The sequence below is a fragment of the Rhinatrema bivittatum genome, chromosome 1 (genome assembly GCF_901001135.1).
Source record: "Rhinatrema bivittatum chromosome 1, aRhiBiv1.1, whole genome shotgun sequence".
NCBI classification, from domain to species: Eukaryota; Metazoa; Chordata; class Amphibia; order Gymnophiona; family Rhinatrematidae; genus Rhinatrema; species Rhinatrema bivittatum.
Window position 1 is genome coordinate 494,419,041 of NC_042615.1, and position 26,552 is coordinate 494,445,592.

Sequence of the window (26,552 nt, forward strand, 5' to 3'; positions counted from 1 at the left end):
CTTACACCTTAGGTGAGGCGTCTTAGGTGGACCTGTTTGTCGCAAGCCTGGCTCGCTGCTGATTTAAACAAATCCGATAAAGGCGATCCGAAAATAAGAGCCTGGAATCTAGACCTTGTATCCCTTGTTAGAACGACAAATACAGGAAGAAATGCAAACCCTCAAAATCCTTAGGACCCACTCCGATACTCAACTCGGCTCACAAACTTTCCAGTTCAGCAGTCGTTGCATATCTCTACAGGTGCAATCCAGTCTCATTTACAAGGCTCACTGCCAGTTCGAGGGTGAAATGAAATGTGAACATATGACTGATGCTTAGAACAGCTGTTTATTTGATTTTAAAAAATCACTTAATCCTAACTTTTCTAAGAAAGCGACATAAGGGGTTAAGGAATGTTAGATCCTCATGGGATGCATTATTTACGGATTGTTCAGGCTGTCCTATATCTTTGCATGCTTGTGGTATGAAAACTCGTGTTCATGTACAGGAGCCAGTGACAAAACTCAAGCACATTTTGAAAATGAGGTGTGGTGTGTTATTTTTTTTAAATTTCACCTGAAGGTCATTATTTTCCGGGACACACATTCCCATCACTGTCCATTATTATATACCTCTGTGTGTGGCAGAACTGCTTTCCTGGAGTCAGCTTTTCCTCTCAGCTTGTTTCCTCTGTAACAGGGCTAGCACGGGAAAAAGAGAGAGAGAGAGATGATACTCTGTGAGCTGGTGCTTTACAAACTGTATGGGCCCTGAATGAATAACAGAGTTGAAAATTCAAGCAGTTTTCTGTCCACAAATAAAGCAAAGGACATCTCTATCCTTCCAAAACAAATTATAACCCAATGTTCTGTAGATTATAGCCCAGTGGAGGCTTTCAGCTTTATCAGATATTTTTCTCTTATGTTAATCTCTGAGAGCCTTTGTACTTTTTGAATGCTGCTTGTTTGTGCCTTAACTTTTTTAGCCACATCTCTGGAGAGAACCATATCGGTTTGCTTTTCTTACTTTTATTTACTTTTCTTATTAAAAAAAAATTGTTGCATTTTATAAAAGTTCATTTTGGTTTAGCTCCACTGTACTTCCACTTCACCTATCTCCTACCAGTCTGCCAGCTCCTTCTCTAGGTACTTTCCCATTTTACCAGTATTTCTGAAATCCAGGGCTTTAAGCTTCATGTGACTTTTCTCTCTGCTTTGGCCATTTATATCAAACTATACCATCTAATGGTCACTGGCGCTCAGGTGGGCATCTGCCCGGACATCAGAGGCCTCATCACCACCACTCGTGAGTACCAGGGGCCAGGATCGCCCTCATGGGTTCCAGTAACATTTGTTTGAGCAAAGCCCCTTGAAGGCCCATCCATGACTTCTCCACGTCTTGCAGATTCTGCTGATGGAATACTCCAAACCATATCCAACCAACCACACCCTCACGCCTTCCCCCTTCATGCCATCTTTTTGCTGTCTCCAAGCCAGATCTCTGTCCCGCTTCTCCCTCCTGAGTTGGAGGTCTGTGAACTGTACTGATGTATAAGGCAGCACCATCGCCTCTTTCGAAGATAGCACTTGCCATACTCCTTTCCCCATTCCCCACCACCCCCTGCAGTTCAGTTGCTTTGATATGACCTTTGATATGAAGAGCTGCTCCTCCCACTTATCTGTCATGTCTATCCTCCCTAAACAGATTCTAGCCCAGTACTGCTTCATAGAGAGAGGCATAGCCAGCAGGAAAAGGAGACAATACCCTTGTACAGGTTACTGGTGAGGCCTCACCTGGAGAACTGAGTTCAGTTCTAGAGGCCCTGTCTCAAAAAACAGATAGTGGATAGAAAAAGAGAACGAAAATGGTGTCGTATCTGCATGGAAAGACAAATGAGATGAGACTTGAGAACCTAAATAAGCATACCGGAGAGGGGGGAGGGGTGGGGGATGGATACAGATTTTTAAATAGTTAAAAGGTATTGAAAATGCACAAGAATAACAAACAAATGAAACACTGAGAGGTAACCAGTGGTAACTTTTTTTTCTGCATAGAGGTAACCTGCAGGGGAGCGGTGGTTACAACTTTAAACACCTTGGCAAGCACGTCCGATGAAACATTGTGGACTTTACCTGCTGTCATTTACTACGTCACTATAAATATTTAAAACATGCAGATGAAGATTTAGTAGATGAAAAGCTGCACGTAGCAAAGCATCAAATGGAATATGTTTGAAGGCTGCAGCAAACTTTGAAAAGCTGATCCCTTCACCTTATGCTGGTAAAATATAAATAAGTAAAATAGGGCTCAAACTAAGCAGATAGTATGCAGAATAGATTTGACATTTTAGCTTTCTCATCAATCATTTCCGCACATTTGGGTACACCATGAGCTGCTCTCTCACAGGGACAAGCAGAGCTGAGCACAGAAAAAATATGTGCATATATTGGGCAATGGTAACAGACACCGAAAAAAAAAGGCAATAAGCACAGGAATTCTGGATTTCTGCCCTGAAATAGTACAGCTACCAGCTTTTCTTTTGGTTGTTGTGGGTTGTTTGGTTTTTTTTTAGATGGCTGTTTTGAAATGCTGCATGAATATTTGCCATTTTTTTTTTTTGTTTTCTGTGCAAGAAAGAACTCCAATTTTTTTTTTTTTGTATTTGTGCAAGATTTCCCATACAAAATTCTGTACATGCCATCTCGCAGTAGGTGCAGTCTTACATGAAAAGTGACACGAGAAGAGGTGCAGGTGAGCAGGAGAAACTGCACATCTCCTGCATTCTTCTCCACTGCCCTCTGATAATATGTTAATCCATTCCTGCACCATCTTTGCATATTTTAGTTCCTTGTCTTCTCTTGCGTGGACAATTTCCATTCATTTGAAATTGTACCGATGCCCTGAAATATATTTTGGTGGGACAGGCATGTTCAGGACTGAGCTGAAATAGGCGTCAGATGAGCCATTCCGAATCGTAGTTTCTTAAGGAAGCCAGTAAGTAAGTGGGCCCCACCGTCCTGCTGATGGTACCGTCCGGTGTTTTAAATGGATAGGGGCTGCCAGAGCCATTTCGTGCATTGGAGCCAGTCGCTCTGAAGCCAGAAGGCCTGTAGCAGCAGGAAAGATGAAACGTATCGCATCATTTCGGGCATTCTGTCGATGTCAGAGCAGCGAGTGTCTGTCCCCTGAAAACAAGTGTAAGTTAGGGTGACATCTGGATTTTAGATTTAATTACCTGTCTTTCCAAATCTGAGCTCAAGGTGAGATAGTCAGGTAGATATTTCAGTAGGCATTTCTCTGCCCCAGAAGGCTTACATTCTAAGGGGTATATTTACTAAGCTGAGGTACCTTCCCCTTTGGGGTAAATACCATGGGATGCCCGAGGCTGTTGTACTGAGTCTTGCAGCTTAGTGAAACCCCCCATGGGTGTCTTTACCAGCAGTAAAACACTGTGAGGAAAACACCGTGGCTTAGTAGCCACAAACTGGCTAAATGTGATGGTGGCCCCATAGCCCGGGGGCAGCCATCATTTAAAGGGCTCGTGTGGCCTAAAATAATCCCTCCCCACGTAGTCCAAAAAGCCTGAGGGTCTTGAGACTCCTTGTCCCTCCCCCCACCCCTGTTGTCTCTTGGCAAAAGCAAAGCAAAGCGCCCTGTGTGCAGGTGTAAAATAGGCCGGCTGGTGCCATCTTGAAATAGCCCTTGAGGGTGTTCCAAGCCCCTCTGGAGAACCAGGGATAGGGAGGTAAGGCCTGTGGGGAGGATTTTCAAGATTCAGGGTTTTTTTCAAAAAGGGGGAGGTGCTTGGGTGGGGGAGGAGCATTGCCTGTGCTCAGAAAACTTCTAAATGTATTTATTTGTACTTTGTCCACCTGAAAGGGCGGTGGAGGGGATAGAGTGGGATTTGGAGGGTGGGGGGGGGGAGGTCTGTGAAAACCCCCTACATGTTTTGGAATACTTGGGATTATTCAGGCTGCCTGGGCCCTTTAAATGTCAGCCCTGGGAGTTTTGGGGATGTGCGTTAACTTTCTCTGGAAGGATCAGGATGCTAAGTTACACCTCTTGAAGCGCAGCTAACTTTCTCTCAATTACACAGTTTGCAAATTTTTAGGCAAGCCATGCTATTTGATTAGGGTAGGATCAGTTATTAATGAATGATTTGAATGCATTTGCATACAAACCAGCTCATTTTCAGCATGGTAAACCCTGTTTATTGCATAGCAAACTCTAAGTTTGTACCTGGGGGCAATGAAGGGTGAAGTGACTTGCATAAGGGTTACAAGGAGCATCAGTGGGAGAAGCAGGATTTGAATCCTGGCTTCCCGTTTGCAGCCCGCTGCTCTGACAGCTAGGTAATTCCTTCACAGCTGTATGTGGATGTATTTGTGACATGTTTCTGTTAGGTAAGATATGTATGGGATGGACAAGCTATCCTTGAAGCTTGCACTGTGAAAGCTTGTGGTATAGCATTTTTATATTAGCCTTGCCATTGTGGTGATCTAAAAGGCTTGAAATACCAAAAAAAAAAAGTGCTATTTTATCAGCAAAGTGTATCCGATAGCCTCCAATATTTTCGCAGGGAACGTTGTCTCCAAATATGTTTATTTTGCACATACCCTGACAGGAATGAAGCTCATTTGTTAGCCAGGGTATGCTAGGAGTGATCTCAGTCTCTTGTATTTACTGCTAATGCTCTTCTTGGTATTTGCATGGTGCCAGAGTGCTGCCTCCTGGAGTACCCTAACCTGTATAGGCAACATGTCAAGGTGCGCTTGGAAATTCTTCTTAATCAGGGCAGTGGCACCCAGTGTACTTGGGACGATTTCTGTTATCTTCCTTGCCACATGTTCTTGGTCTCCGAGTGCATCTCTTGGTACTTAAGGATCTCTGCTTTCTCCATTATGATCCACAGAGTAATGGTCGCTGGGCACTGACACCTCTTTCTGCGATGTCGTTCTTGTGTGTTCCTCCTTCACCACAATATCCGGCTTTCTAGCATCAGGCTTCCTAGTCGGAATGGGAAGGTCCAGGGTGATCACAGCTTCTTCGTTCTCTTCATTTCTGTAAGGTTCATGTTCCCAGTGCTTTTTTGATACTTTGATGTTATGTTTACACAGTTTCCAATGAATAAGCTGTGTCACCTTGTTGTGGCCTTCTGACATTAGCCCATTACATTCAGCAATGAGATGCATAACTGCTTTCAGTTCTGCTTTACAGAATCTGCAATGGTCCGTCTTTCCATTTTTTTCCTATGCTAGTAGTGAACCATCTTGTTCATAGTCCAGTGTCCTGTGCTGCAGTTATCAGTCTCTCATCTATAGGTTTAAGTTCATCTTTCCTTAGCCACTGCTGTGTCAAATATTTTGATCTCTGTGGGGTTGCTGCAATTCTTTGTTCTTCCCACTATATTTGTGTTCCTGTCAGTTATCTCTCCTTGTTTGCTGGTCTGATTCTTTAAAGTTTTTTTTTTTCTCTTGTTTCGCAATTCTGTTGCTGCTTTTCCCTTGTGCACTGGTGGATTCTCATCATTCCTTCTATTCTCCAGAATGATTGTCCATACTTAAGGACTGAAATCGATGTTGGTTTATTTTCATACTTAGCACTTTTTGAGCCTTTGGATCTGTTTCCATTAAATTTGCCTGAAGGCCTGTGATGGTAGCTCTGTAGGTGCAATCTATTTCTATAAGACTCATATCTTTCTTAGCTCTAGGGATGTACAACCTTGGCATACATGAAGGAGCTTTTTTGTTTTTGCATCCAATTTTTTCAAGGTCTATATGGGCTCAGCCTACTATTCCAAAGCTGTATTGCAGTTATTACAAGCTGGTTAATAGCTTGTTTCTTATTCCATGCTGATAAAGCACTTTTCAATATCAATTTCAGTCTCCTGAAGTACATTTTGCTGATCTTTTCTCTCAGTACTTTGCCAAACTTTTCCACCTTTCTGTTCCAATTTCTTTATATCACAATCCTCAGGGAAATATTTTCAGTTTTGCTTAATATTTCTTTAAGGAATGTTGCTATTGCAAATATTTCCAAACCACATGACATCCTGATGTCATCTGAGAAACTCTTTACTACTCGGAGTTGCTCTGCTAAATGACCATCACAAGAGTTATGTTTCAAGTCATCTACAAACAGTAGGTGAGATGTGATAGCTCTAGGATTAAGACTAATTCCATAGCCCAAAAAGTTAATTAGAATACTCAGTGGATTTAATACCAAACAAAACAAGGGCAGTTACAGGGAAACTCCTTGAAAAATTCCTCACTGGATCCTAATGCTAGGGAGGATGTATTGTCCATCCTCATAATTTAGATGCCATATTTTCATGGTGAACATGATATGCTCGATCAATACAGGATTCACTTTACACATTTCAAGGCAGTCTATTATCCATGAGGGTGGGATGCCATTGAAAGCTTTCTTATAGTCAATCTATTCTATACTTAGGTTTCAACTATTTATATGTGTCCATAATGGCTTTAGCATCAGCTAATCTTTGGTTCCAAATGCTTCACTTTTGTTACCTTTCAGTTCTGTTGCCAAGGTGCTATCAATCTGTGATCATATATTCTTTCTGCGTCAATTGCAGTGAACACTTATAGATTGTAGGCAGGCACGTTATTGGTCTGAAATTTTTTGGGGCATTATTTGGATCTCCCTTTTGAAGGAGAAGGGCTCTTCTTATTAGAGATGTGAATCTGTTCTGGAATCGTTTCCGGTATTGTGTTCGTAGAACCGCGGGAAATCTTCGATTCCCATGGTTCTGACCGCTTTTTTTTTCAGCTGTCCCATTTTTTAAGATGGCGCAGGCCGTCCATTGCTTCCTACCATGTGATAAGGGCCGGCCAATGGCACTGATAGCCTCTGTCACATGGTAACGGCAAAGGGCCATCGGCACCATTTTGATTAGTAGCAGCCGATGGCCTGAGAGGGGGACAATGCTCCTGGGACCCCTGCTGGACCACCAGGGACTTTCGGCAAGTTTTGGGGAGTTGGGAGGGTGGGGGATTGTAAATAATCAGATCTGGAGGGTTGGGGTGGGTTTGGGAGGGATTTCTGTGCCCTTTCTCCCCCCCCTCAAAACAATAAGAAAACCACACGAAAGTTTGTGGGGTTTTCCTATCTGTTTCGGGGTCCCCGATACATGACGACTTTTGAAATATTGTACGATATTTCAAATCGTCGAAAAACAAATGCACATCCCTACTTCTTATTAGCCATTGTGAAGAGAATTCTGGCTGCCTGATCAATTCGGTTTTGCGGATAGACAGATCTTGGTGGAGAGAGGTTAAATATTTTAGCCAGAAGTTGGGCACTCCATCAAGGTCAGGGCAACTGTTCTGTTCCATGACCAATGTGCATAATTAAATCTCTTTTCATGTAAGTATCTTGGCCTTGATTACTACAAAATCTTGTTCTTTTGAGGACCTGCAGGATGAATTGGTATGCCTGAATGCTCTTCTAGAGGTTGAGCACCAAGTGACAGTGTCTGTGACTATGTAGAGTGTTCTAGTAAGTGAGTTTGGTGGAAGCTGCTGGAGAGTGCGCAGATGCTCTCGTCTGCTTCCCTGGAGTTTGTCCCTGATGGAAGAGAAAACTGCTGATTGTTGCAGTGGTGGCAACCACCAGGGTGCCTGGCCTGCGGCAAAAGCCTGAGTCCGGTTCTCTTTATTCTGAAGTTTTAGGTTATCAACAATGTACAGAAGATGTTGCAGTTTATATTATCGGAGAATGATCTTCATTATATTTCCTCCATATTTCAATTTTCCAGATGATATAAGCTTGGATAAATATCCACCATCTTCATGCGGTTTCCAAAGTTTCCTTGTGACTTATTTATGGCCATGGGATATTATCTCTACAATGAGCTGGCATCTTTCTTTTTTTTTTTCTTCCACCCCCACTCCCCCCCCCAAAAATCATAAAAAGAAACACTTATGAATTCACTGGAATTTTGAGTAGACATAAACAGTCATGTATGCCTGCTCACCCTCTGAGATCAGCGAGCGATTTAGGTCTTTGCATTCTCTAGAAATCACAGTTCGACCTGGACTAGAGCCTGGGCTTTTACAATATGCTACACCTTTGTGAAACTCTGTCTAAATTTCAAATAATTCTCCTGCAAGTGTAGTTACTTAGGAAATGCCTTTAGTTTACTTTAGTTAAGCCTTCAGTAATTATATTAGGAACTAGGGTCCTGAAGTGTTTAGGCATAGCTTTTACTCAAATAATCTGTACAGCCTAATTTTTATTGTGATCGATTTACCCTGTCACATGGTAAGGGCCATCGGTGCCATTTTTATTAATGCAGCCGATGGCCTGAGAGCGGGAGATCGCTCCCGCTGGACCACCAGGTAATTTTAAAACCTTTTTTGGGGGTTCGGGAGGGTGGGGGAGGGTTTTTTGATCGGGCGCAGCCGATAATCAAAACTCAAATTGGGCTGGGCGATAAAAATGTTAAGATTTGGATCGGAACCGATCAGATTCCGGTTCCGATTCACATCTCTATTAATTTCTCTATAGTTTGCATTTTCTTCACCCTTTGGGTCTTAAGTTATGTTTGCACTGTGGTGATTAGTTTCCTCCTTTGTACTCCTGAACACAGTCGCACCCAAGGACTGAAGCGACAGCAGAGGCACAGGTTGCTATTACCATATCGAGCATGTTTCCCCACTGCTCTTGCACTTTGGCGCAGAGTTTACAGATTGGGAGTCCGACAGCTGATATGTAAGCCCTGGCATTTGTGGTGCTCTAAACAATTTGCGCTTCTGTGGGAAATAATGGCTCTGATGCAGAATTTCAGAAGGAGGACAGAAGATTTTGAATAAGTTCTGTTTAAGTTTGTTTACCTGCGAGGATGTCAAGATGTCATTGCTAATTTAGCAGCACCAATACAGTGAATGATGAAGCCGGGCATTGTATTATCTCTTTGCTAATTTGAACAGCTCGGGCTTTAGCTTTGCTCTGTGTTGTCTACTCTTTTCAGCTTTCCCGTCCGTCAATTTGGGATTCAGTTACACACTGAAATGGAAGGTGCGAGTTGTCTGGGACAGTGTCCTTCCGTGTTGTCAGTTCTTGTAAATTAAATTGTTTTCAGATGTCAGGGAACGGCTTTAGCACTGTGTATTTAAGATAGCAATGGACAGATGAAGGGAAAAAATCCCCTAAAACGTAAGGCCATTTATTCCTTGATATAACGTGAGGAATTTTAATTATCTTTAAGAATGAAGAGACAAACATTGTTCTCTTGAACGAGTGCCCTCAAAATTCCATAGGCATGTGCGAGTTAAAAGAAAACAAGCAAAGATTCTTGAAAAATATAAACTTCAGGGATTTTCTGCCACTTTGGAGGAGATTTAGAGATTTCTATCCCTCTCCTTAAAGAGTTTCATGAGAAACATAAAAGAGATGTTTTGGGGCATTTAGAGTCAACTTGCTTGGGGTTCTATTCAACAATAAATCTGTGGCTACTGAATTAGACTTATGGGTTGTTAAAACTTGGATTAGCAATTTGGATTGGTCAATTAGGCTCTGAAGGATCCTTAAGTGTGCTTTAACAGCTAGGGCTTGATTCACCCATTTTTCTGCTGGAAAGAAGCCAAAGATGAATAGTTATTCAGGCAGGCTGGCGAATACAAATATCTGCTATTAAGAACTGAAGCAGAGGCTACACTGGGGGCTGAATGGGGCAATTATGGGCATTTCATGTTTGTCCTGTCAGACCCATCCAGACAAATGGGTTACAGTCTTGCAGCAGGTGGTGGCAGAGAACAACTTTCTTTTCTGATGTCCTCTGAGCCTATATATTCCCGGATAGTAGGATAACTTGCCAGTAGTTGTCTACCTCCATTTAGTGGGAGCTGCTCTGGTATAGCGCAAAAGGAAATGGGGTGATGACTTATGGGTGGGTCATTTTCCCCAGGAAAAGAAGGTAAGTTGAGGCTAGCTGTTCTTCCCCTCAAAAAAAAACAAAAAAAAACCCAAACAAAAGGAAGGGCAGAGAGAATCCAGTTCCCATCTGGTCCTGGTAGAAGGGCTGTGAACTGTGGTCTACAAAGTGCTGAAGATACACGAGGAGCGAGTGAAGCGATGAAGAGAGTGCTGCCTGTTCCATGGAGAGAGGTAGGAAACAGAGTTCCATAGCGGGTTCTTTTTTGCATCCAAAATGGTATGCTGGAAACCCCAGCAGAAAAACAGGTACGTAGGGGACGGGCATGAAGTGTGCGGTCAGGTAAAGGACGGCGATGTGCCTGCATCAGGGGAAGAGCCAAAACTGGCACAGAGGGAAGCTCGGGCAGGGCGGGGGTGGGGGGAAGCTCACAGTGAGAATGTCGGGAAGGAAGTAGGCCCAAGCCGGGCAGGTTAAGGCTGCAGGATAAGCTGCGAGGATATAGAATTTTCATTGAATTAATTTTCTTAAAGCAAAAGGCTTACAGAGAAATGAGAGAGGAAACTGGACTAGTAACAGAGGACCCCGGATCTCCCTCAGGTACCCCTAGAAAGGGTGAGGCAGAGTCTAAAAGACCCTGGCTAGGGGTAGAAAGCTCCCTTTCCCCAAGACACTTCCCTTTGGCGTACAGAGTATCTGAAGGGCTCTGGAAAAGACTTGGGGGGTGAGACAGAGTCAGATGCCATAGTTAGACTCCTTTGCAGAGAAGAGCTGAGCACCCTAATTTCTAAAGTGGAGCAAGCTTTAGATCTAGCAGATGAGCAGAAGTAGGAAAAAAAGTCTCTGGGTCATTAGATTCTCCTGAGTATTAAGAAGTATGGATGTTCTGTTTGAAATCACATAGACAATGTCAACATTGTCCATTGTTTAAAGTCATTTTCTAAATTAAATGATAAAAAAATAAAGCACAACACTTTGGCTTTTTTCCATTGTTTTTTTGTACACACACTGCTTCCCCCAAAAAAACATAGTAACCCAGGGGTCTCCGGAAACAGCCTGTTCCATCCCCCCACTGCCTCTGGAAATGGCCAGAGTTCCCCAAAAAAGGTAGTATTAGCAAACCTCCCCGTTCTCATGGCCCATCCCAACCCCTCTGTGGGAATGAGGGTGATTCCCACAGTCCTGGAGACAAACTAGTCTGATTCCAGCCTTTTTAAAACAGTACATCTTTATTACTGCTTCATACATGCACAACAATAGACTGTCTTCCCTTCAGAAGAGTGTACTCTCTTTACTTACAGTTTCCCCTCAGTACTCACAGTTCAGCTTCATCTCAGCTCACGTTACAGGTGCCTTCCTTCAGGAGACCTGGGCCTGGTCTGATTATATCCACCTGGCTTCAAGCGCCTATTCCCCAGTTTCTGGTTACAGCCTGCGGGATCCTGCCCATTGAGCATACTCTCCGTACTGGATTTAAGGTGGACCAGGCATCTAACATGGTCCTGCATAGGTAAATAGGGGAACACTAAGGACACTGCCTCACACCCTCCCACATCTGGGTATGTCCATAGTCTCTGGCTCATAAAAAGCTTCTGAGAATTACAAAAGTGAAAGCGCATAGCCATACTAGGCTCTTGTTGATAAAATAAGACGCCAACAGTGTAGCTCTATTAATTCTTCTCCAGTGGACTATTGAGCTGTTTATAACCTGTCCAAAGTAAGTTGAGCTAAATCAGATCTGATTCTTAACCCATTTTCCAATTTTAACATAAGCTGCTTTGAGTGGCAGCACTGCTTCAGAGGAAAGCCTGAGAATTTCAGCAAAACATTTTTTTTTACAATTTTCTAAATCCCCAACCGAAGAGATTTAGGGAGCTTGCTTGGTTCTCTGTTTTTATCTCACTATGAAGACCAATAAATGATGAATTCTATCCTTGGCCATTCTCACATTGAAGATTTTAATCTCACTCACATCTTCCTCCAGACTTTCAAGTCTCAGCTTCTTTGTTGCAAGTTGGTTAGAAAGCAAAGCCTTCACATTTTCAGAAAAGGAACTCTCCCATTCTCCTTCACTTAACTTCTGCCGGTTCTCAGTCTGTAGTGGCTCTCCGAGCAGTTCACGAGACTCAGCCTGACATCTGGCACTCTCTCCTCAGACCAAAATGGGACCCATGTCATAACTTGGCATCAACAGCCCCACTGAAAACTCAGGCTGTCTTTCTCCAGGTATTTGTGGCTCAGGGATATTGTACTTTGTAGCTCTGGCACTCTTGCGAGATCCAGCAGCAGGAAAAGCCTCTTCGGTAGGGAAGCCATCAATCTTCAGTTGAGGTAGGTGGAGGTGTTTCAGAGGGATAGGCTCTCACTCTCCCTTTCCTCTTTGACATTTTAGAACAAAAAAAAGCAGAATTAATTGCTCATTTGACTGAGGCCTCCAACCCGGAAAGCATTCATAACTGCCATCTTTGTTCCCTTCTATAGATGGCAGGTTTTTTTGACAATGCAGGTACTGCTTGAATAAGAACGTCCTTCCCTTTTGCCAATATGACCTCCATTGGCTAACTATTTAGTGTTACTTTTGCCCAGCACTTTATTAGCCTTGGGCCTTCAATCCCTCCCCAAGCAAAGACGTGCATTGTGTTCCACGGGACAAGCTTCCCACATGTAGTTTACTTACAGGTCCTAAACAGGACAAATCAAGGTGTTTGAGCTTAGTTCAAAAGCATATATGGAAATATGTGAAGTCTTCAGACATTCTGATACGGATGAACTGTTTTCCTCTCCTAAAATATTTCAGTGGGGAGGAGGGAGGGGAGCAGAAACCCTTTGCTCATCTCTGAGGAAAGTTCAAAATTGAAACTTTCCCTATAGGGGTCTCTCTACTTCTGCTCCTGGCAAAACCTGTCTACTACACACCCAGTGGGTTAAAGACGGTTTACTTTTTAGTAAGGCAAATGGCTTATCCATTATCTTAAAAAAAAACAACTTCATTACTTGGACCTACTATATTAAAGATATAGGTTTGTACTTAAGATTCATGGGTTTGGTTGTGAATCTTCCCGCTATTTCTGTGTGAATACCAGGCCTTTTACATTTTGACAGACATTGTTCTAGAAGAGACATTAGAGTATGTCTAATTTAATATTATACTTGAAGAGTACAGATAAGTCCGCTGACATCAGAGTAATGAAAGCCAAGGCAAAAGAGTAGAGTTCATTTGCTGTCATATTTATATGCAATGTATGGTGGTCATGGTCAGGGGTTTGGTGGGTTTGTCTACACAGGCTTTGTATACCTCATGGATGCAGAGAGTGAACGATCACCATCAGTAAAATGGTGATAATTCTCCAGATGTCTCAGCAAGAACTTGTACAGGGGCATTATACCAATTCTGGAGGCATATTTTCAAAAGGTTATAATCGGAGTGGAGCCAGTCCAGAAAAAGGCTACCGATATTATGCAGAATCTGTACTAAAATAGATATTCTAGAAGAGCATGGGGATATAATAGAGAAATTTAAATAAGTCAAATATATTAATAATGCACACGAGTCAAGCATTTTTCAGTGGAAAGGAAATTCTAGAACATGGACTCGTGTAATGAAGGTGACAGACTTGGGAGTGATGTAAAAACAAAATATATTATCACGGAAAGGCTGGTGGATGCATGGTGCAGTCTTCTAGCAGAGGTCGTGGAGGCATGGGACAAGAGGATCTTTAGTTGTGGGGAAGGAAGGAAACTGCTTGAGATCCATAGTATTTCAGCAGGAGGGGCAGCAGGGAACATGGGCAAAGTGGTTGGAGCTTTTGGTCTTGAACTGTGTGTTTCAAGGAAAGATCATTCACGAGATACAGTAATTTTGAAATTATTTCAATCTTCCTTCTCTGACGCATGGAGTAATTGTTAGTAGGTGTAATTTTAGTAGGTTGGGATACCTTTTACTGGTGACACATAAAAGATATCATGATACATAGCTCCCTTCTTCAAGTGTGGTTGACAGTGGAAAGCTTTAAAATGCTCTCAAGAATAGTTGCCAGCTCGTGGGTGCATGAGCACCTCCACTGTTGAGCAAATGCGTTCACTCTGTCCAGGGAGGGGTAACTTGTGTTGAATTTAGCACTCCTAAACATGAAACATTGGCTCCTGAGCTCACAAATAGCTGTACTGTGCTGTCCATGGAGAAATCCTTCCTTAGCTGTGAGATACTGTACCTAGGATCACCGGACAAGATTTGTAACAAAGTACAAGAAAACGACCCCCTCAGAGCACTCTTTTCTGTAGATTTGCAGTACAGGTACAGTAAACTCCAGCACATTGAATTTGTGTCTAAGAAGGAGGCCCTTCAGACCACTTGTAGTCAAGTAATTTATTTAAAGAGTTCCTACAGCACAGTGGAATGAGTGATCGGAGCAGCATTTGCTTTCAGTGAACGACAGAGCTGCGAGATCCTCTCGAGGTTCCAGGTAGATTCTTCTCGTAAAATCCTGTGCCTTCTTGAATTGTACTAACTTAGCTCTCTTATTATGTTAGAAACTGTGGAAGGAGCAGTTACTATGTTTCAGACAGGTTCACTTGGTGCATTATTTTTGGCTCTGAGGATTTGCAGTATACTCATAAAACATTCAGAGCCCTAATTATTTTTTTTTAAAGGGGTTTTTTTTTTTCCCATATGGTGCTTTGGCAACTCCCTCCCCCCCCCCCCCCAAAAAAAAACCCAAACAAACCCAAAAGAAAAGCAAACCCTTTTGAAATTAGAGCAGCAAAGCTGCTGCACTCTGTATTAAGCAGATCAGCAACTTTCCTGTTGAAGAGTGGGGGAGGGAGGGTGTGGTGGAAAAGGGGGACCAAGGAATCTGCTTAACCATTTGGAAGGTGCCCAGAGATAACACTTGGAACTTGTGCAAGCTTTCCCACACCCACGCATCCAGTTGCAGCACCCTGACGTGTGGTTTCATGGTCTGATGCCCACCGTATGCCCTCCGATTCCTGTTAAAAATCTTGGCAGCTAGCAGCGCGCGTCCCCACACCCTGTCTCTGGTCAGCTACCTCTTTCTCCTCTTGAATGTGACGCAACGCTGCAAAAATGTTTAGCTTAGCTCAGTATTATCCATTTGCCCAATACTAAAATGAGCCAGCTCAGGCTATAAGACCTGGGATTTTTTTTATCTGCGTGAAGACAGATTGATTGTACACTGTAGATGTGTTTTTCTTGTAAGCATAATTTGAACTTCCAATCGATTTCTTCTCCGATAACATTTCAGATCGCCTCCAAGTCCAGTTGTTTCCTAGCTTGCTTTTACTTGTATCGCAGTGGCTTACACGTGCTAAACCACTGTTTGAGAGATTGCAAGCTGGCTGTGAGGTGGTAGTTTGTAGTTTTCTGTGCACTGGAGCGTGACTGGTTTTGTGGCCTCAACTTAATTTCACAGTTAGTTGGACTCTTTGACCTGTGACCAGAAGATTAGAGTCCCACTTTTCCCACCTACCTGTTTGCACAGTGTAACTGTAATTTCCATTTGAGAGGCAGATTTAAATAGGAAGGGAGCCAAAGAGGCCTTCCTTTTCCTATTTCTCTCTCTCATGCTGTCATTAATGGTTCTAGGCCGTGGGGCTGGAATCTGTGTTTTTTTTCCCATTGTTTATGGGTTATCTGTCTGTGGGACCTTTTCAGGTCAGTGCAAGGTTGGTTTCAGTTTCCTGTGGCTAGTTGAAAGATGCTGTATTGCTTGCTTGCAGTCTGTGCTACAAGTAAACTTTGTTAAATGTGTTTTTACTGAACCAGACAAATGTCAGAGGCAAAGAACCAATGGTTGATTTTTCCAGAGTTCTCTAAAACCTTTTAACATTGTGATTCCTGGACCTTTCCATAGAACAGTTTTGGTTCTCTCAAAGTGCTCTGTAAATGATAAAATGTGTACATGTTTATTGCTATTGAATAGCAAATTGACCATAAGCTTTTTGAATTTTTTTTTCTTGTTCAAGTTCCTCCTGCTCTTTTAGGCTCCTAGCTCAACTGAACTGGTCCTTACTGAGGCTTTGGTGTGTTGAGATTTCATTCCCAACTAACCAGAGACCCTGTCCCTATTTTTAATCCCCTCCCACTCTTGCCTAGCTCAGCTTAACCAGGTACCACAGATTACACCTTTTCTGAAGTCTGGTACATCCGAACCCTGAGTTCGTCCACTAGATGTCACTGTTGTAAAAATGCTGAGACTGTCTCGCCTTCAGGGACTGTGATTACAACCTGTGCCACATCCTCTCCTCCTGCTGACCTCCAGAGGAAAGCAATGCTGCTGGACTGGCTCGTTTTAAACAAGACCTTCCACCCAGACATAAACTGACTTTGCGGGATGCACATGTGCTGGGATCTGAAAAAACCCCCAAAACACTTCTCTTTTCTCATGTTCCCCTCCCCCCACTGATATGCTTTGAAATGCTGGTGTGGCTAGGCACCAAATATAAGTTATTAGGGGCATAGACACACAAAAAAACCAACCTCATAAATCATGTATTTTTAAATCTGCTTTCTACCTATTGGGTGAACATAGTGGGAAGATTTGTGTCTTTCCTATTGCAAGTGAAATCTCCCTTCTTGCTGGTTCGATGGACCCGTTAATCAGTTATTTATGCTTTCAAAAAGTACAGACTAGGGAACACACAATGAAATTTCTAGGTAATACATTTAAAACCAATAAGAGAAAATATATTTTTTTACTCAATGCATAATTAAGCTCTGGAATTCATTGCCAAAGGATGTGGTGAAATTTATTAGTGTAGCTCCGTTTAAAAAGGTTTTGGACAAGTTCCTGGAGGAAAAGTCCATAAACCTTTAAGGTGGAACTGCAGAAATCCACTGCTTATTCTTGGGATAAGTAGCTTGGAATCTAGCTACCCCTTGGGATCCTGCCAGGTTCTTGTGACATTGGCCACTGTTGGAAACAGGATACTGGGCTTGATGGACTCTTGGTCTGACTCAGTATGGCAAGTCTTATGTTCTGATGTTTACTTCCTCTGACTTCCAGGATATTCTTCCTCTCTTCTTTAAGAAAAGGATTTAAAAAAAAGGCAGTTGAGGGCCTTTATGAAAATTAGACTTAATGATCCTAGAATTGCACACACAGGATTAGACAAGTGGTTCCCAACCTTTTTTGTCGTGGCACACCTGACATTGGGCTCATTTAATCATAGCACACAAGCACCTTCCCTGTCCCCCCACCCCCCTGGCATCATTCTCTTTTCTCCCCCCCCCACCCGCAGTGGCATAGCCACGAGTGGGCCTGGATGTGCCACGGCCCACCTACTTAGCCTGGTAGCCTGAGAAGCAGCGGCCAAAGAGGGAAGGTGGCCAGCGAGGCTATTGGTGGTTCCCATCCCACTGAAGGCTGGAAACAGAATGAGGCCTGGGAGGCTGCCAGTAGAACTCATCCCACTGGTGGCTGAGAAGAGAAACCCAACCATAGGGAGCCCGTTTGCCGCCGCCTCTTATGCCGGCCCTACTGAATTGAAAACGCTTGCGGCTATCACATGATCTATGCTGATCTCTCAATGCATGAGATCAGCATAGAGAAAGTGATAGCTGCAAGAGTTTTGAATAGCACAGGGGCCAGCACACAGGAAGGAGCAGAAGCAGAAGGGGCTCCCTCTTCTGCTTCTCATGGGGAGAATGCCTCTCTGGACTGTTTTCGAGTGAGTGGGAGCCTGCTGTGTGTGTGTGTGAGCCTGCTAGGGGGAAGGGGGTGTTGGTGTGACTGGGAGCCTGCCAGGAAGTGTGTGCATGTGAGAGAACATGGGAATGGAGAAGCTGTGTGTTTGTGTGAGGGAGAGTGTGTGTAAGTGGGAGCCTGCGCATGAGGGAGAGTATGAGAGTGGGAGCCTGTGTATGTGTATGAGTCTTCATGTGAGAGCCTGTGTGTGAGAGAGAATGTAAGAGAGCTCATGTGTGTCTGTGAGGAGTAATGGGAGCCTGCCTGTGAGAGCATGAGCTTGTGTGTGGGAGTGGGAACCTGTGAGTGAGAGCCTGCATGTGAGAGAGGCAAGCATATGAGAGTGGGAGCCTGTGTGCATGTGAGAGCATGCAAGAATGGGAGTCTGTGCGAGAGAGAGCATGTGTTTGAGAGAGTGCATGTGCAAATCTGTGGGGCCGATGCAGTACAGTGCACTTAGCCGAGTGCACTGTATAACCTGCAGTCGGACGCTGGTTAAGTAGGTGCTAATGAATCCCCTAATGCAATAAGGGGATTAGTGCCTATTCAATGCACATCCAATGTGGAGTGAGTCTAATAGCGCTAATCGCATGCAAATGCATGTGATTGAGGCGATTAGCATTCACTCCAGATGCAAAAAAAAAATGTGCATCTAGGTTGCACATCTAGCGCTCAGCTGAGCGCTCCATAAGCCAGTTCGGAAAAGCAGAAAAAACTGCTTTTCTGTACTGCCTCCTACTTAATATTGATGTGATATTAAGTAGGAGGAAAACCAAAATTAAATAAAGTTTAATAGAAAAAAAACACACTGGCAGTGTGACAAGCATCTGTTTCCTGAACCCCCTGGATGTGCAACTGTGCGGCGATTAGGAAAACCGCCGGTAAACTCTGTGTCTGTTTTCCTAATCGGCGGACTGCTGACACCGATTGGGTTCTCGTTAGCAAGGAGGCTAACGCGACCCCCAATTTAAATATTGCATGACACCCCCTGAGGCGCATTAAGAAATCAGGCGCTGACTGTTCAGCGCCCACTTTCTACGCAAATTTATTGCATTGGCCCCTATGTGTGTATGAAGGACAAGAGGAGGGAGAAGAAACAAAGAATAAAAGGGATCCTGAAAAAGGAATTAGGAAAAGACAGACAAGGGGAACAAAGACTGGGACAAACTGATTAGAAAAATAAGATCAGACAGCAAAGGTAAAAAAAAATATTTTGACTTTCAGCAACTGGAATATGCCATCTTTGGGAATGTGCATTTTATATATTTGTGTTTTGCTGTTTCTTCAGTATTCCAGAGTCTGAGGCTGGTTTCTCAGACTTTCCATTTCAGTTTTGTTTGCATGTTTGTTTCTAATTTGTAGTCTCTTATTCTGTATTGGGTAAAGGTCTGTCTGTGTTGCGTATGTGTGATAGAAGTGCAATATTTTGGCTAGCGTGTAGTTTCTCTGTAGGGATTTGTAGCAGTCCTGTTTGTTCTGTATGCCCAATACGTAGTGCATTAGTGTTCAGGGGCTTGGTGTAATGCTTGTCTTTGCATTTTTGTAGATATGGTTGTCTCTGTTTTGAGTCCTGAGAGTTACTGATATTATGGTATGGCATGGGAAGGTTCTAGTTTTTTTTTTGTAGGGATTTTTTTTACTTCACAAAGTGTTTGGCATGGGAGAGAGTTTGTTTTGCTGTCACTGAGGTGGCCCCAGCATTTGAATATATATATATTTTTAGCATGTTTTAGTTCTTTTCTGCTCCTGTTGCAAATCTTATGATGATTATTGCTGTTGTATTGTAATTATGATATCTGCATTTTTGGAAAGAAGATTCATAAAAGAATACATTAATATTTGTTTTAATATGTAATTGGATCTGATGTTTCTGTTAAACGTCTGCTACTTTTTACATGATGTTTATTTATAAACTGCAATAAACATAAAATACCTTATTTTTAATGTTGGTAAGTGATTGAAATAATAGAATTAAAATATTTTAAAGCATCATTCATGATGAAACTACTTAGAAATCCATTGTCAGATGCACTCTAAGGCATTATTTATTGATAAGAGTACAAATATGTCAACTGCCCACCCATGTCAACCATGGGGGCCCCCCAAAATTCATTTCTGACTATGCCACTGCCCCCCTCAGCCCCCTCTCCTCTTATCTCCTCTCATATCTCACATCACCATCTTTTCCCCTCTTGCCTCTCCATTTCAGTGCAATCCTCATCTCTCCACCACCCATGTCAACATCACCTCTCTTCCCTTCGCTCTCCCCCTACCAGGGAGGCAAGGTGGTATCATCACCTTGTCCTTCCTTCCCACTCCCCCATCCCCCAGCATAATCACCTTCACCTTTCTTTCTCTCTACCCCCTGGCATCAACATCTTCTCTTCCCTTTTCTTTCCCCTCTGCTCCCCTGCATCACCTTCACCTCATTGCTGTCTCCTTCCACCCTCCTGGCATCATCTCCATCACTTTCCCTTTCCTACCTCTCCTTCCATCCCTGTCCCAATATAATCTTCATCAACCTCTATCCTACTCTCTCATTCCATTCTACCCCTTTTCCAGCCAATCACCTTCCCTTTCCTACCCTCTCCCCTCCTTGGTATCAGTACTTTCTTTCCTTCCCTTCTCTCTCCCCCAACACCCCCAGCTGCCTCTTCCTGGTGCTGCTTCTTTCACCTTTGTGAAAATGGGGCCAGCAGGACTTGTGAGCCTATAGGATACCCCATGCTGTTTCAACTGCAGAGGAGAGGAGAGCCAGCAGAGGAAAGCAGAAGCAGCAGCAGATAAGTGCTGCTCTGACTCCCCCTGCTGGCTGGAGGATATCCTGCAGGCCAGCTGTTGGGAAAGAGAAACTGAAGACTTTACGTGGCACACCAGAGCTACAGCTATGACACACTAGTGAGCCGTGGCACATCAGTTGGGAAATGCTGGATAAGACTATACTTTTTATCTGAACTTTGTGTTCAATCCTGATTGAGACTGGGTCCCTAGGTTGTTCTTCAGACAAAGAGATGCACTATTTCTTAATTTGAAAATTAGAATTTTTCCTGATGTAATGAAGGCCACACAAAAGAAAATAATTATGCAATCTCTACAAAGACGCCCCAGCGTTTTGCAACTTGGGGCTTTATATTTGTCTGAACTTTAGGTCTACATGGCCCATGGTTATTTAGTTTTCTTCTTAATTTTCATGTAACCTATAGGAATGTTAAAGTCATATTTGCCATTAATTCATTTCTGGAAGGTGTAGGAGAGAAACTATGCCTTTAATTCTGGGTGATGTCCTAGAGTGACATCTGCTGGTGTAAAGGTGAGACTGGCAGGCAGGGTTCTTTACTCTTCCTTGACTGGACAAGCTTTAGACAGTTTTTGCAGTTTGCTGTGTGTTTGCTCCCTGCTGCAGAAACCAGTGGAGGCCACTCATTTTTTCCATGAAGGGAGTAAACGTGCTCTTCTCTTAGAATTAAAGCCTGGACTCTTTTGGAAGAACCTCTAGGAGGAGTTATGGAACCACTTACCAAAGAGAGAGGCCTGCCTTGGAAGTCTTACTTATCTTCAAAATGAGTGAGTGACTGATATTATTTCAGGTGAAAGGTGCAGGAATTTTGACGGAAATGAGTTCACTATGCTGAGGAGATTGGGAATGCTGCGAACGTGTTTTATTTTGCTACTGGCTGACGTCTTCGCTCTGGAGGCCTATGGTACTACTTGAGGGCCCTGTTTTGGATTTAATACATTTGGCATTGTTGGCGCCACCAGCCCAAAGTGCAGACTGAATCCATATCCCAGGGTTTGGGTTCGCCTGAAGAGGAAGATTCCTATCAATCATACTGGGTCTGAGGCAGTTCCACCCACTAAAGGGAAAATCTGTTCAAGCTTCAGAGGGTAAAGGGTTTTCCTATCCAGTGAGAAGAATCATGAGACACCTCTGAGCCTGGTCCAGTACACCCAGGTTCCCCAAACCATGGGCCGAGGGTTGGCTGTGGCCCTTGGGCTGAATTTCATCTGCTCCTGGCAATAATGTCAGAAGGAACCTGATTTGGCCTGCAGCGGTGGCGAGGGGGGCGTGTTGCACCACTGCCACAGCTCAGATGAAATCAGAAGTGCAGGACATCAGAGCAAGGTGGGTAGGGCATACCAGTATGAGGCCGCCACATTTTGGCTGCCTTATGCATTGCTTGCCTGGCGGAGCCACTTGGGCTGCAGACAGGGAGAGAGGCTGCTGTGTGGCCATCAGGAGTTTTCAGCTGCTGTAGAGGGAGGTGCAGGACACGGGGAGGAAAGCACTGGTGGTACCGACCTATGGGTTCTGTGGTGCTGCTGCTGCATACAGCCAGATAAGGTTGGTGTTTCCTGCAGCTCCCCAGCATGCTGCCATCTCTTCAGAGCTGTGGGGAGGGGGCATGGATGTTATCCTTTATGGATGCTGGTTTTGGGACAGCAGTGTGCAGAAACCCTTATTATATCCTAGATTCCAAGTCTGTGCCTTTCCCTTGATTAGGGTCTCTGGGGGTTGCCATACCACAAACTGGGTGTGTTGGAAGGGAGGAGAGGAAAGAGGAGGGGAAAAAGAAGGGCTGAGAAAGAAGGGAGCAAGAGTGCACCACACTTATGCTGTTAAAATCATGAGAGGGCTTGAACGAGTAGATGTGACTCTGTTATTTACACTTTCGAATAATAGAAGGACTAGGGGGCATTCCATGAAGTTAGCATGTAGCACATTTAAGACTAATTGGAGAAAATTCTTTTTCACTCAACGCACAATAAAGCTCTGGAATTTGTTGCCAGAGGATGTGGTTAGTGCAGTTAGTGTAGCTGGGTTCAAATAAGGTTTGGATAAGTTCTTGGAGGAGAAGTCCATTAACGGCTATTAATCAAGTTTACTTAGGGAATAGCCACTGCTATTAATTGCATCAGTAGCATGGGATCTTCTTAGTGTTTGGGTAATTGCCAGGTTCTTGTGGCCTGATTTGGCCTCTGTTGGAAACAGGACGCTGGGCTTGATGGACCCTTGGTCTGACCCAGCATGGCAATTTCTTATGTTCACACTCACACACTCACACATCAACCCCACTGTATGCTGCTTCCCTAGGGGGACAATTATTGAGTAAGGCAAGAAAGCAAGGGACAGGGTTTCTGGAGATGGGGCAAGGTTGCCAACTTTGGAGAAATATTAGTACTGATACTTATCTGCACAGCCCTCTCCCCCCCCCCCCCCCCCCCGCGCCCCACTGAAAAAGCCAGACATGGTCTCTTAAATCTTTCCCAGCAAACAGCTCTGAGGGAGTGCTCCCCATCCTCCTCCTCCTCCTCTCTCCTCCAGTTCAGCAAACTCTAAAAAGCGGCCCAACCCGGCCCTCAGTGATTTGAAATGCTCTGCATGGCTTCTTCTCTTGAAAGGTTTGGGGACCCCTGAACTGCCTCATCTACTGGACCCCATGCTTTTGAAGCCACCAACTAGTACAAGGAAAGAACTCCCCCGCAGCATCTGTTTTATGTTATTTGCCCCTAACAGGGGTTGCACTTGCCATCATTTTCATGCAAATGCGTTATTAAATATCAGAGTGCGAGTTCAGTTTTCTATGAGCCATCTCGGAGCTCTTTTTGAGTGAACAGCTACTCCTGGAAGGGTCTTCTTACACCACCTGCAGCTGAACATTTAGTGGGGTGGCAGTTGTTGTTGTTTAGGATGAACTCCGCTTCTTGGGTGTCCTTTTTTTTTGTTCTTCTTCCCCCTCTCCTTCCTCGTGTAAATAATCTCGGCAAAAGGGAGGCCGCCTGGGCTGACTTTAGGCCTGAGCTGGAGTAAATTATACATGCGGTAGAGGTCATGGGGTGGTGACTAAGTCGGAAATCTAGAGGGCAGGAGAGGAGCCTGATAATGGAGAGCATACTTGTTTGTTTATGGAAAAAGACTTATGAGCTGCGCATTCCATGGGCGGTGCACGGCGGATTACGGTGGCACATGCATAACCTAGTTTCACACGGATATATGAAATAACAATACAGAGAAAGTTAAGAACAGAAAAACAAATTAAGTAAAGGAAACTAAATAAAACAAACAAAAATGAGTTAAGACTCATGGTGGGTTGATAGGCCTTGAAAATAGGAAAGTCTTCCTGAAAGGTATCGGAGAGGAAGCCGTGCCAGTCGATTAGAGCTTCGAAGGCGAGGACCTGCTATGGAGAAAGCCCTGTTTCTGGGGATGTCTAGGCGCGCTGCTTTCGGAGCTGGTACTTCTGAGGAGATATTTTCCTGATGATTGCAGCTGATGACTGGGCTTATCTAACTGAAGTGTGGATGCACTCCAGGTGGATGATTCTTCACTCGGCAGTCTGCTAATGAGACTACGAAGTTTATACTGCAACCTCGATGCCATAGGTAGCCAGTGCAGTTTCATAAGCTGTGGGATTTGTGGTCTTTCAGTCTTGTACCTCGTAGTAACTTAGCGGCACAACTTTGCCCAAGCTGCAGCAGAGGGTTGGCATGTGCCGGTAGACCCAAATAGAGCGAATGACAGTAGTCTACTGTACTCAAAACAATGCCTGCTCTACAGCCTGAAAATCTTTTTATTTACAGCGGCTTGATTTTCTTCTACAAGGATAGTTTGTAAACTGAAGATTTGACAATTGAAGAAATATGCTGCTGCTTTGATAAGTCACATTGTAAAATGACTCCTAGATTCCTAACAAGAGAGAAGGTGGAAAAAGGTGTGCAGGATTTTTTTTAGTGATAAGATTATGATTTCTGTTTTTGTAATACATTTTAATCTATGATAACTTAGCCAACGTTTAGCTAAGTTGATAAAGAGCGATGAATGTTCCAGTGTGTTGAACCATAACAGTGGGTATGGAATAAAAAAATTGAAAATCATTGCATAGAAATTATAATAGACACCTAAACGAGAGAGCAATTTGCATAGATGAGCTGCATCCTCTGCTCACTCTGAATAGCTTTACTCAGGCTCTTGTGAAAAATGTTTGGCGAGTTTGAAAACACATGGATCAGCAGTCGGATATCTATCACGTTTTATGAGGGAGGATAGTTGAACACTGGATTTTCCCAAATTTTATTTACAAAAGGGGCTGCCTGGGTGCTGTTCACCTCCTGGAGGCCAGAAGCAGCCATGTGTGTAGAACTGGAATGTAAGTTCAGCAAATGCATCTCTCAGGGTCAGTGGTATATTCTAGGCCTATTCATAACGCAGAGAACACCCCAGAGGAGAATCAATGTGAGTCTGTTAACTGTTTTGTAGAACAAAACAATGGAAGTGGTAGAAGAAATATAAAGTGCAAGATACCAATACACACTGACTGTGAGAGATGCATTTGCTGAATTACAAAAAACTTTGGAACTAACAGCAATGGCACGATCGCGGCACCCAGTTGTGTAAAGTCAGGATTAAAAAATGAAAAGTGAGTTTTGAGCTGTCACTTCATGGAGCTCCCACAGGAAGAAACTGAAGAAAGCTCTTTCAGCTGATTCTCCCTCCTAGTATTTACAATTCATTAAAAAAAAAAAAAAAATCTCGTCCCCTCCTTGCTTTATTTGTTGCCTAGCATCTTTTGCCTACAACAGAACAGAGTTTTAAGCTCTCCAGCAGTCCGCGGATGTCCCTGCTCCCTGCGGGTCCACCCTGCACACCAGCTCTGACCAAAAAGGCTGCATGGCAACAAGCTTCTACAATACTCCTCATGCTGTTTTGTGTTCTGAAATGTGGAGCCGCAGAATTGCAGCTGAATGCCAATTTTAAGATGCTGTCATATTTCTTTTTTTTTTTTTATTTGCCTTGTAATTTCATCTCCCTTTCAATACTTAAAATGAAAATGTTAGCGTAAAGGGAAAGGAAATATCCTCTCGAGCTTTGAGCAGGAGTGAGGAAACCAGTTCAGATCTGCCAAATGCTTTCATGTTTAAGAGGGACAGTGAATTAATACTTAGTTTTGCTTCTTCAGTTTCCCTGTAGATCAGGCATTTGGATGTGGATTTTACATACCACACCTATATTCTAAGTATATTTATCACGTTCTCTTTTTTTTTTTTTAATATAGTTTTGATTTTTCTGTCTGTATGCAGCAGTCAGTCTAATAAAATGTAGGTGGGGAAGACCACGTTTTTAAACTGTTAAAGGGGTCATTGTACCTAAATTATAGCCTTGTAAAGACTAAACATAGTTTAGCAGTCGCTCTAAGGACAGTGACCTGCCAAGTTCATGGGAATGGTGGGGGTATTAAGGAAGCAGGAAAGCCAAAGGCTTATAAGACGGAGGTTCTGCATGAGAGACTGCTCTTTCCACTTAGGAAATGATTTTCCCCAGCTCACACTGTTGGAGACAGTCTTTAAGTGGAACCCTTGACAGTTCAGAACCGGCCTCCTATAGTAATGATTCAAGAAGCTCTGCCTTGGTGCTTGGCTGCAGAGCTGTGTGGTCTGGGGCAGGAGATCTGTGTTTGGGGCATGATCTGACATCTCTTGGCTGTACACCTCCGGCTAGCAAAGTTCAGACATGTTGCATATGCATTTAACTGCTTTCCACCACAGAGCGAGAGTGGTAGCCAGAGCCTGAGCTGTACCTGGATACATTTTAATGGCTAATTGAGAAAATGTATTAGGCGCCATAGTAAATCTTTCTTGTCAGTAGCATTGGTGCCATAGGGCAGACGTCTTGGGTTGGGAGGAAGTCGTGGAAAATGATTAGTTTGGGACCGCAAGTGGATGATTGAAGGGATGGTCATGGGAGCCTCGGACTCCCTAGTTTTTTTTTCTAGGATGGGATAATTGAGACCACTATGAATGTTGAGGTTGATTTTCAGCACAATTTAAACCAGTTAAGATCCGACATAGCTGGCTAAGTGGCACTTTATGAATATTTGGCCACACTGAATGGCTGCCACTTAGCCAGCAAACTATTTATCTGGCTAAACAGCTGGAAGAGTGAGGTGTGGGACATGGGAATTTCAGGGAGGAACTACTT

General features: G+C 43.6%; 1 protein-coding gene across 4 annotated transcripts in view; it reads left to right on the forward strand.

The window, feature by feature from the left end:
- Positions 1-26,552, forward strand: part of ADAMTSL1 (ADAMTS like 1) — a 1,467,826-nt gene that overhangs the window by 884 nt on the left and 1,440,390 nt on the right. The window lies entirely within an intron of this gene.